This window comes from Haliotis rubra, unplaced genomic scaffold (genome assembly GCF_003918875.1).
Source record: "Haliotis rubra isolate DU_JTF1 unplaced genomic scaffold, ASM391887v1 Scf610, whole genome shotgun sequence".
NCBI lineage: Eukaryota > Metazoa > Mollusca > Gastropoda > Lepetellida > Haliotidae > Haliotis > Haliotis rubra.
In genome coordinates this window covers 410,791-422,681 of record NW_025767314.1, presented here as the reverse complement: position 1 = coordinate 422,681, position 11,891 = coordinate 410,791, and positions in this window count along the sequence as shown.

The window sequence follows — 11,891 nt, the reverse complement described above, 5'->3', positions numbered from 1 at the left end:
TACAAACTATATCTGTGCTTAAGCAAATGTTTGGCTCCACTCATAACTTATTTATGACCATAATTTGCCATGATTTTGCAAGAAGCTTTGAACAAAGTATTGCCATGTTACGCAATAAATACAAGATAGTTGCTCCTTCATTAATTGTTGTTGTAGGAAAACACATTACCTATTGCCTCACTGTCTTGTTGAGGGTATGTTATTTCAAGAGTTAGAGTAAGTGAGTGAGTTGGATTTTACGCCACTTTTAGCTATATTCAAGCTCTATCACGGCTTGTGGGGAATCGAACCCGGGTCTAAGGTATGACGAGCGAACGCTTTAACCGCTGGGCTACCCCACCGTCCCCCGCTGTTTTAAGTGACGCACCTTTCGAATAATTGACGTTACTGTTATGGATGGAGTAGGTATGACAGTTATTAATGCTGAATGTAACCAGACCCGGGTTCGAATCCCCACATGGGTACAATGTGTGAAACTCATTTCTGGTGTCCCCCCGATATTGCTCGACTATTGCTAAAAGCGGCGTAAAACCATACTCACTCACTCACTCACTTGTACCTGAGGCATAAACCATCACTACAGAGGTATGTTTTTATCATGCACTATGTTTTTCGTTTGCATCCTTTTCAAATGCATCCTTTCCATATCGATATTTGTGGTAACAATCTTAAAAGGTAGTTTCATAAAACGGTTACACATTTTCTGATTGTATTCTAACATTTAATGTGAAACCACCGTGGCTGATTGTATGTCATCGGTTTCTAGAAATGTTTCGATTGTTATGTTGGGCAGCCGGACATCATTTGATTGTTCGATTCGGTTCCTCACAGTCCGAATTGGTAGCCTTGGTAAGTGACGTGAAGAAGCAGACAAGAAGTGGTTAACATCCAGGGCCGTGACTTCATACACTGGCGAAGAATAACATAGAATAATTACTTACTAGTTGAATTAACATACGGCCACTGACCAAGTTGCCCTTCATACAGCATCACACTTGCTCCACAACTCATAATATGTAATTATAAATCCGAGGAAGAATGTGTTTTGTTGTGTTATGCTGTGCTTGATGACGTTGCAGGATGGTGGGATATCCTAGTGGATAAGGTGTTCGCTCGTCACGCTCAATACCCGGGTTTGATTCCCCACACTGGCACAAGGTGTGCAGCCCATTGGTGTCCCTCCTCGTGATATTGCTTGAATATTGCTAAAAGCGGCGTAAAACTAAACTCACTCACTCACTTAATTACCAGTTAGGGTTTTGTTCCCAGGTCGGAGAATATACGGCACCTACGACAACGGCACTATGAACGTTGTCCAGGTGTCTTATGACACCGTCAGCACAATCAAGACAATCCAGGTGTCGCGGAGAAAGTCTCAAGTACGTGTGGTTGCTTTCAACGACAAGGTACTGGCATTTATAAAGCGGTAAGTATATTATTTCACAGATGCTTTTCTGTTTACAGTATATTTAGCTATTTTTTAAACGTAGTATATTCGTGGTTTTATATGATGGCTAAGTTTGACTACAATCGCCAGCGGCTAAAGGGATGATATAAATCCATCTTGGATCCATGCAGGAAGCAAAGGTAGTCCGTCCCATAGCCCCTAGATTGGTGATCTACCTTCAGTTGTTGGCGATCTACAACCCGTTTACATATTGTATTGTTTTGTTTATGAATCCACTTTTGGAGTTAGATGCTAGTTTTATATTCTGGTTCTGTGATATCCTAGTGGTTTACTGCCATTTGTAGACAGGGTTGTATCATTTAGATGTATTTGCCATGTATTTAGACCTCCTTTTAGTCACGATATGCTAAAATACTGCCGATGTGACTTTAGATTTTATCTCACTCATTGTTTCCTGTAAATGAATGGTCCATAGATTTGTTATCAGCAAGTTTATAATATATATGACGATACTCAAATTTCTGATTATCCCCTCTTCACAGGACCCTTCATTCTCGACCCTCAAACCACCCCTTCGTTGCCAATCATTATCATGACTTTCTGACCACTACATCTTTCAGCCTCCACCCAAATCTGCCCTCCTTCCCACGTTCAACTAAGCATCCCTAGTTCATCACACCATGAACCACCAATCAACGATCCACCTTCAAACTACATATACTACCCAGCTTCTGGCGCCTTACACTTTTATATTCCTATCAAACTGTCTGCTGTAATATTTGTTACTTTTAACATGTAAATAGTGTGTCATGTCTTCAGGGGCTTTTAGTGATGTGAGGGACGCTGCGTGCAAAATATAGCGCTCCCACAAGAAAAAATCTCTCGTCTCACATTACCCCCGTATAATTTACCTCCGCAGTTGTAATACGCTGCTCCTCTATACACGACCGACCGACCGACCGACAAAAACCAAACACAGTAAACTAAACTAAACAAAACAACTTGATTTCGTAAGGTTTTTTCTTTGTATTATTTGCTATCTTTACAGAATGTTATTCGTTTATAACCCCAAAGATGACATGGCGACCAGAGGAGTTGCCGACATGATACCTCTATTTCGTATGAAGATAGGTACACCAGTGACCTCCTATGTACAACCACCAATACAAGGTGATATAAATGGTAAATGCTAATTTCACAAACTTTACACCTGTTACGTATCGCACTCGTAAGTCATGCTAAACTACAGACACTTCATATGGTGGCGTGTGGTCCTGTGCATAGAGCCAGGTCACAAACCAGTTAAAGTTTAGCAACCTCAGGCGCGGACAGTTCTTGGATGGGTGACCGTGTGTGACAGTTTGACTCCTGAGAGTTTCTAGGACTTCAATCCTGCCCCTCGAAGCACATGTCTCACCTTAGGCAAGTGATTTTGCTCAAAATTGCCTCTGTTCACCCAGCAGAAAACGGGTACTCGGTGGGATAACACGTGAGACTATTAACCATCTATCCGGGGTTATCCCGTGTAATAAAGATCAGACTGCGCTTTCAGCAGGATATCTAGTCTGGAAAAGGCGCGTCATAAATATTCTCATTATTATTATTTTGATATGAATGTGCAGAGGAAGCAGCAGCTGTGTAAGACTGAAGTTGAGAATATCGCAGAATCTTCACAGCGGGTTGTAACTATTTGATGCAAGTCACTTGCTGAAAACAATGGCAACTTAACGATCCACGCGAGAAAGGTATGGCGACTTTGAACAACATGGATTAACAAATAATTTAAAGCATAAAGCATTAGGGAGGAAATCCACCTTGGAAATGACACAGTTATTAAGGCTCAATGTTCGGAAATAATGAATCTGTAAACTTTTTCAATGTGGTGTTTAGAGACAGTTCAAATGTATTCTGATTCTTACATTCCAGAAGAGAAAACTTCTTCAAGAGCGAGAAAAGGGCCCTCTACAAGCTTATCAGGTAAATCAGTTATGAAAAGGATTTGCTGGTGAATATGATTGTGTTATGGAATGGCTATTGTACCATCAATAATTAATTTCATCATCTTGATATGTAAGGATACCTTCAGTTAAAAGATCGGTAGTTAAATTCGTATGGCGATCTCCTTTCTGGTCTTCAGCAACCCATGCTTGTCGTAAGAGGCGACTAACGGGATCGGGTGGACAGGTGCGCTGACTTGGTTGACACATGTAATCGTATCCCAGCTGTGTAGATCGATGCCTATGCTGTCAATCACTGTATTGTCTGGTCCAGACTTGATTATTTACAGACCGCCGTCATATAGCTGGAATATTGTTGCTACAACAAACAACATCATTTATCATGTAGCCAGATAACAATGTTATACAACGTTAAAGTAGGCAGATATGACAATAGACTATAGATAGCTGGAATATTGCTGCTACAACAAACAACATCATTTATCATGTAGCCGGATAACAATGTTATACATATATATAATTTTGATGGTGACAAATAAACCCATCTAAACTGAAAAGGAGCCCCGTACGTTGAAAGATCCTGGCCCTGAACCTGGTGAAATCTGGACTTGCTTCATTTAGGGCTTTCACAATTCAAGATACTCATTTTTGGGGGGCTATTTAATTTATATACCTTTAAGCATTCATAAAAGAAGAAAAATCGGCGAGAAACAAAACCAAACCGAGGCCAAAGAAGACACTGTCAAGTTTATCAGGTGAGACAAACAATAAGTGAGTGTTAAGAAAGGTACGATACTTTATGGATAGCAGCTTTATTATGTTATGATGAGATGTTTCGGTATAGATTCTTTTACCGTTGTAAAGCAAGAGTGAAATGATACATCACAGATCCGACTTATATACAGAATGAATGAATGAATAATATTGTTTTTGTAAGTGCATATTTTAGTGAAGAACAGTGAAGAAGCCAGTCAGGCGTTTTCTCATGGCCTTTTGACGACAACTACTTTACCACGTTTGTCAGATATTATACTCTAGGATCAACACTGGGGTACCAACCATGATCAGCGTCACTTACGTCATTGTTAGACTAATAACAATAGGGTCCTATCACACAATGGGTATTCCACGGGCAGGAGTTGTTGCCAAAATCCAGTGCTTTCGAAGTCCGTGGTGTTCTATCGTGCAGACCGTGTGTCACCCTGCTGCCTGGACCATTACCCAGGCTATTGTACATGCATATATGCTGACTTTGCATAAAGTAATATATAATTCACAAATATAACGAGAGCCAAATGTATACGAATGAAGTCACAAGAAATATAGATTGTTGGTATTCTTTCAGTTCGTATTCCCAATACTTTTGTCTCTTATTATCTGCATGACCCCTTAATAATGGCGATGAGTATATACGCTGACTTTGCATAAAGTAATATACAATTCACAACTATAACGAGAGCCAAATGTATACGAATGAAGTCACAAGAAATATAGATTGTTGGTATTCTGTCAGTTCGTATTCCCAACACTTTTGTCTCTTATTATCTCCATGACCCCTTAATAATGGTGATGAGTATATATGCTGACTTTGCATAAAGTAATATTAATTCACAAATATAACGACAGTCAAATGCACACGAGTAAATCACAAGAAATGTAGGTTTAGTGTTCCCCAACGATCCAAAATGGGCAGGACGTCAGAAATTCCAAACGGCACTCTTATTCCAACAGGGGCATGCAATGCCAGATTTCCAAGTATCAAGTTACCCATTCATACGATTCTTAAAGACTCAAAGAGCTATCGTTATATTCGTGGTTGTTTGTATTCAGTCAGTTTTTATTCCCATCAGACGTTTTGGGGAAACAAAGACTTCTGACTGTAACTACCACCGTGAGAAAATCGACGTCGGTTATAAAAGTGTTCCTCGGTGATCCGAACTCTGACAAGTGGAAGCTCGTTGGGCGGTTTAAAGGCGTCCATGTCGCCATGGACTACTCCGAAAATATTCTTTATCACTGCCAGAGGAAGCCTGATGGACTGTTTACGTTAAATCTTCAAGACGGACGACTTCAGAAGAAGCATAAGAAAATAGTTGATGGTAGGTTTTTCATCAGTATCTTTTGTTTTTATCTGAATGTATGTTTCTCTTGTTTCTGATACCTACTTTTTCGTCTCTGCTTCACAGAAGGTAAATGCTTCGTGCTGAAGGTACTTCGCTGTCAGGTTCACGACACTGTTTTAACATGAAACCCATATTAGTGGCAGCTGGTCCAAAGATCTTACCTCTAATAAGCAGAACTCGTAGTAGACTTCGTGAGTAACAATCTATGGAAAGACTTCCAGCCGTATCCCCCCTTAAGTTTAATTCTAGTCAAATAAAATCACCTGAATACTAGTATATATCCCTTATCTGATAAGGATGAGTTTTAACATATCTTTAATTGTAACTGAACATACTGAAAGACATATCCAACATCTGAAAAAAACCTCAAAGAAATTTATCCTCATCATTAAAATGTAGGGGGGGGGGGGGAGGATACGGCATACGCAGGATCTTCTTACCAAAATATCATTGAATAGTTTCCAGTATATCAGATTAAGGTATTCAAAATATCATATTAATATATCCATGGTTTTTGCCACTTCTTGGCGATGAGTGTTCCATGGAATCAATCAATGAATATGAGCGTTCGGCCATTCGTGATCCTTCCATTGCATTGGAAAATGTGCATCAGCTGATGTGATGTTTTAGAAAGGTAATCAGCGTTGAGATCGTGTTCAGATCCTTCCTTCGTACTCGCAGACAAGAGCGGTGTGGTAGCCAAGTGGCTTCGTTGGTTCTTCTCGCCGACGACACAGGACCGATTCTCAACATGGGTACAATGTTTGAAGCCCACTTCTGGAGTCCCCGCTGTGAAATTGCTGGATATTGCTATTGCGTAAAACGTAACTCACTAACTCACAACTTTTGAAATCCAGATACAAACAACAATGCTTGAGAAGATCGTAACAGTGTACTGGGTTTGGCGTCCTTGTTCGGATTACAACCTACGCACGAATGCAGAGACAATGCAAAGTCTCCAGAAGGATAGATATGTGCACGAATATCACGCTAGTTCCAAATGTGTACTTGTCAAAATACAACGTGCTGAACCTATAACGCGTTTGTTAAATATATAGGTTTTCTGGTGGTACCTAACTTAAAAAACAATATACCACATCAGTATTAATTAGTCTTACCGCATTTCAAATTGTGGGAAGAGATGGCTTTGATTTCGTCTTTGCATTCCACTGGTCATGGTTTAAGAAATCAACAATACAAAATTGGCAAAAGATGAGTAAGTGAGTGTAGTTTTATGCTGCTTTTAGCGATATTCCGGCGATGTTACAGCCGGGGAAACCAAAATGGGCATCACACATTATACCCATTTGGGGAATCAAACTCGTGTCTTTAGTGACCTGAGCGGACGCTTTAACCACTTTGCTACGTTGATTTTCATGAGCCAAGATTTCTTTTCTGTTTTACTTAAAGCATCATTTATTTGCAATAAAATTCCACGATTTTACATTCCCTGTACAGTGTCACGTGGATGGACATACCAGGGTGTTGGGGTCATAAATGATAGATCATAGTTAGAAATACAGTTTTTACTTTTTCACTTACATCTCCGTATGTTTCAATGATATCTAATAACAATCTCACATTTTCATGTATACTTCTGCCTTTCATAAAGCCAGTTTGAGTTTCATGAATTATATAATCTAAAACAAACTTTATCCTGTTCGCTAAAACTTTAGCAAAACTTTTATTATCAATATTAAGTAAAGTAACTAGTAAACTGTCTACCTGTGATGGTCCCGATTAGAATATTGGTCTTCAGTGACCCATGCTTGTCGGTAGAGGCGACTAACGGGATCGGGTGGTCAGGCTCGCTGGCTTGGTTGACACATATCATCGGTTCCCAATTGCGCAGATCGTTGCTCATGTTGTTGATCACTGGATTGTCTGGTCCAGACTCGATTATTTACATATAGCCGGAATATTGCTGAGCGAGGCGTTAAACATCCATCAACCAAGCACAGTACTTCGATTATATGGAAGAATATCGACTGACAGGATACTATCTTTGTCTAATTATAATTCTTTTATAAGGTGCATGCACTAGCGTGGCAGTGGACCCTGTTCTGGTTCGGGTATTCTTCATCAAATCCCCTGAAGTGTTCTCGTACAACCTTGTGAGTACAAAACTTGAGACGCTTCCAATCGGGTACGGAGGAGGGTTGCATGACTACCGGGTCGTCGTTGAAAGGAGGGAACAGTAAGTATTAGACCTCTAATCATATAATTACCTACGTTTATTTCATTTGTAATGATTTCGTGGATCACCAATATGAAGAACATAAATAACCATGAAATGGGATGCATGTAGGTTGGTTGGTTTGTTGTTTTCCGTCACACACGGAAACATTCCGGCTATGTGACGGCGGTCTGCAAATAAACGAGTCTGGACCAGACAATCCTGTGATCAACACCATGAGCATCGATCTACGCAATTGGGATACCAATGTGTGAAGATTCAGATTTCAGATTCATTTTTATTCAGTATTTCGGGCCTAAAGGCCTATATTACAAATACACTTGCTACAATTATATGCACGTGTTTGTTGTGGTGGCATTTCTTGCATTAAAGACATGTTTTAAATAAATTGCAATAGATTTGATAATATCAATATTTTTAGAATTTAACAGACTGGACAATGTTTGTTCATCTCTTACAGGTGTTTGTACAAATGATAAATACTTACTTCTTAAATCTAAATATTTGGTACACACAAATAATACATGAAATTCACTTTCAATATTACCTGTATTACAATTTTTACAGATGGATTCATTTACATCACTAAAAGCTCTATTGGGTTTGCGTAAATAGTGAATTCTAAAATCATGAAAGCCAATTCTAAATTTACACAACGCCCGTATTAACGATTTGTCTTGTAGGTTCATTATATAAAACTCCGGTTCTAACAGAGATTTATGAGAAGAATAGTGTTCTAAGAAACTTGAATTATTTATAGACATAGACCATTCTTGGAAGAAAATGTCCTGAAGACGTTGCTTAAAAACATATAAAAAATTACATTCATTTCCAACCATTTGTGAAATCCACACATGAGAAAATCCAGTCGAAAAAAGTAGCTGTCTAACCTCTGATGCCCAATTAAGCTTGCCAATATCATCTTGTCGCTTTAGGAACATATAACTTTGCCTTGGGTACCTATAAGAATCCATTTTTAATAATTTCAACCAAAATTTTATTACTCGTAATCTGTTGAGTACAAATATATTGCAACGCCCAGTTTCCCCTAATACAGCCTTATTTGAAGCATACTTTCCCAAATTTAGGAAGCATTTAAAATATGATGCATGAACCTTTTCTATACAATGAAAGTATTTAGTTCCCCAGATTTCGGACCCATATAAAAGAATCGGTAAAATCTTACAATCAAAGATGGTACAGGCCGTTTTGAAAGAAATAAAAGAATTCTTTTTGAATAACTGATATACAGATTGCATAGCCTTTTTGATGCTTGAACAGATAAATGTTTACAGGCTGTTGACCAATTTAGTCTGGATGAGAATATTAAACCCAAATATGTATAATACGAAACACATTTCAGCCTTGTATTACCATAATACCATACCTCATCCTTTTTTAGCACACCTCCATTTCTAAACACAATAATATTAGTTTTCTCAATATTAACACTCAAACCCCAAGTAATACAAAATTTATGCAAAACATTAAGTTGTTGCTGTAAACCATTAACTGTATAGGAAAACATATTTACATCATCAGCAAAAAGTAACATCATAATATCATCAATGTCTTGAGATATAAACACACCATGTTTACAGGATTTATATATGTCTGCAACAAGTTCATTTATAAAAAAGATGAAAAGAATTGGGCTTAAAATGCAACCCTGACGTACTCCAGAACATAGTCGAAGGCCTTTTTAAAATCTATAAAAGCACAGAAGAATCGCCCCTTAGGCTTAGAAAGATATTTGGAACATAAAGTCTGAAGGGTAAATATATTATCTGTAGTAGCATATCCGGGCCTGAAACCAGCTTGTGCTTCTGTTAAAATATCATTCAAGTCTATCCACAGACGGAGGCGTTTATCTAGTATTGATGTAAATATTTTCCCTGAAACATTTAGGAGTGATATACCCCTGTAGTTGTTTGGGTCGGTTGCACAACCTGACTTATATAGAGGTATGGTTAGTGCAGAGTTCCAGGCATCTGGAAATATTCCAGAGTCTAATACTGAGTTAAATAGTGGCTTAAGGAAAGCAAGTAACGTCGGTTGTCCAATATTAAAAAATTCTGGAGGAATTCCATCTTCGCCAGGGGATTTACCAGTTTTCAGTTTCCTAATAGCCTCAGTGATTTCAAGTTCAGAAATATTATCAGACAACAATTGATCTATACCTGGGGAGTTCACACACTCATCACAATAATGGTTAGTTATAAAATCAGAAACATGTTGATCAAAGTCGCCATCTGTTTGAAGTTTAGATGGGTTTAAGAGATCCTTAAAATATAGCTGTAGAGTATCTGGTGTTATAGGACATCCTTTGTTTTTATTCCGTAGAGAGCTTTTTAAACTGTTCCAAAATGTTTTACAGTCATCATACTTAGCAGTTCGACACAGATCGTCTGCTAAACGTTTTTCCAAATTGTCCTTTTTCATAGCACATATTTTTCTAAATTGAGCCTTAGATTCCACATACTTTATCTAGGTTTTTCTTACACTCACATCTTCGGAATAAATTCAAGCTTCTGTATTTCTCTTTTTTAAGTTCTGCACATTCACTATCAAACCATAATGGTTGTTTTCTAGTATTCTTCATTTCTGACACACAAACCCCCCCGGCTGCACATGCACATGTAATAAGAAAATCATTCAGTTTTACTACAGCAAGATTTATATCAGTCTGTAACATAGCAAGAAAGTCGTCCAGTGCACTAGGTGATCGCAGAAGTTCTTTGTAAGTAGATGAAGCTGATTCTGGTAACCTATATCTGGGAACAATAGTTAGAGTTATACTACTTTTGGGTGCTACAACGTCATTGAATACTGTCGACAGAGTACACAATACCGGCATATGGTCAGATTCAAAACGGTCACATATTTTTAGATCCACAACCTTATGAAATAATTGACTAGAGACTAGGAAATAATCTACTATGCTTGTTCCCATATGAGAAATAAATGTGAGTTTACTGGGTGTGTAAGACTCAGTACGTCCATTTACAATATGTACATTAAATAATTTACATAGGTCCAATAACTGTGTTCCGTATACGTTTATATCGGAATCATAGGATTCTCTGGGTACACTAAAAGAGTCAGTTTTATAATCATCTGGTAGAGATAGGTATTCTGGGTTGTCATCAGTAATGAAGTCGTCCATATTACTTGTCCGAGCGTTGAAGTCGCCACTAAGTATAAATAGAGAAGCGTCACTAAAATCGTTATAAATTCTGGTGAGTTTTTTCTCAACGAAGTCAATACCGTTTTCCTCTGCACCATTATAGAATGGTGATTTGTCAGGGTGTACATATACAAATCCAAGGAAAGTATGTTCAACAGTAGAATCATTGAGAACTTTTAGGAACACACAGTTTTGCCACTTGTCATAGACTCTTATACATGATGATGCTAACTGTTTTTTTAACACACACAACAATACCACCTGAATGTCTACCATACTTTGATAGCTTAATAGGATCACAGATAAAACATTTATAATCAGTAAACAGTGCATGTATATCAATTGCATCAATACACCAAGTCTCGATGAGACAAAATATGTCAAATTGTTAACAAAAGGTTTGAAAGTCTGAGAATGTTAGCTTTGAAAGTAAACCATGAACGTTCCATGTACAAATTTGTGTAAATGTGTTCTGTCTGCACGATCCATCATGTTTTACAGAGTAGTTGGGGCCTAGGCCATAATCCTATGTTGGAGATTCTGCAGAGTTGTTAGCTGACGTTTTTCGGTTCTCCCAATGTTTACGCTGTCCAATTTGTTTAATGTCGTTCTTGTTTTCTTCGTATACATATACTTCACCATCTATTATAAGTTTATCATAGTTCATATATGCAATACAGCCATTTTCTCTTGCAGTTTTCATGAACGGGAACAGTTTGGAGCGTATATTCCTCACCCTCTCCGTGAAATCCTCCGACACCCTAAATAGAGCATGACCTTTCAGGGTCTTCTTGGCGGTCTCGAGGATTTTACTCCTCTCCTTGAACAGAGTGAATCTCACAATCACCGGTCGCTTCCCAATCTTCGAGTGAAGCCTGTGGGCTCGTTCTATTCCAACGGTATCAGCTGATTTATATGAAAGCTCATCTTGAAGAAATTGTCGAACTTTAACTTCTGTTTCATCCCAAGTTTCACCTCTTTTGTCGTCTAGTCCATGTATTAATAAATTGTTGCGTCT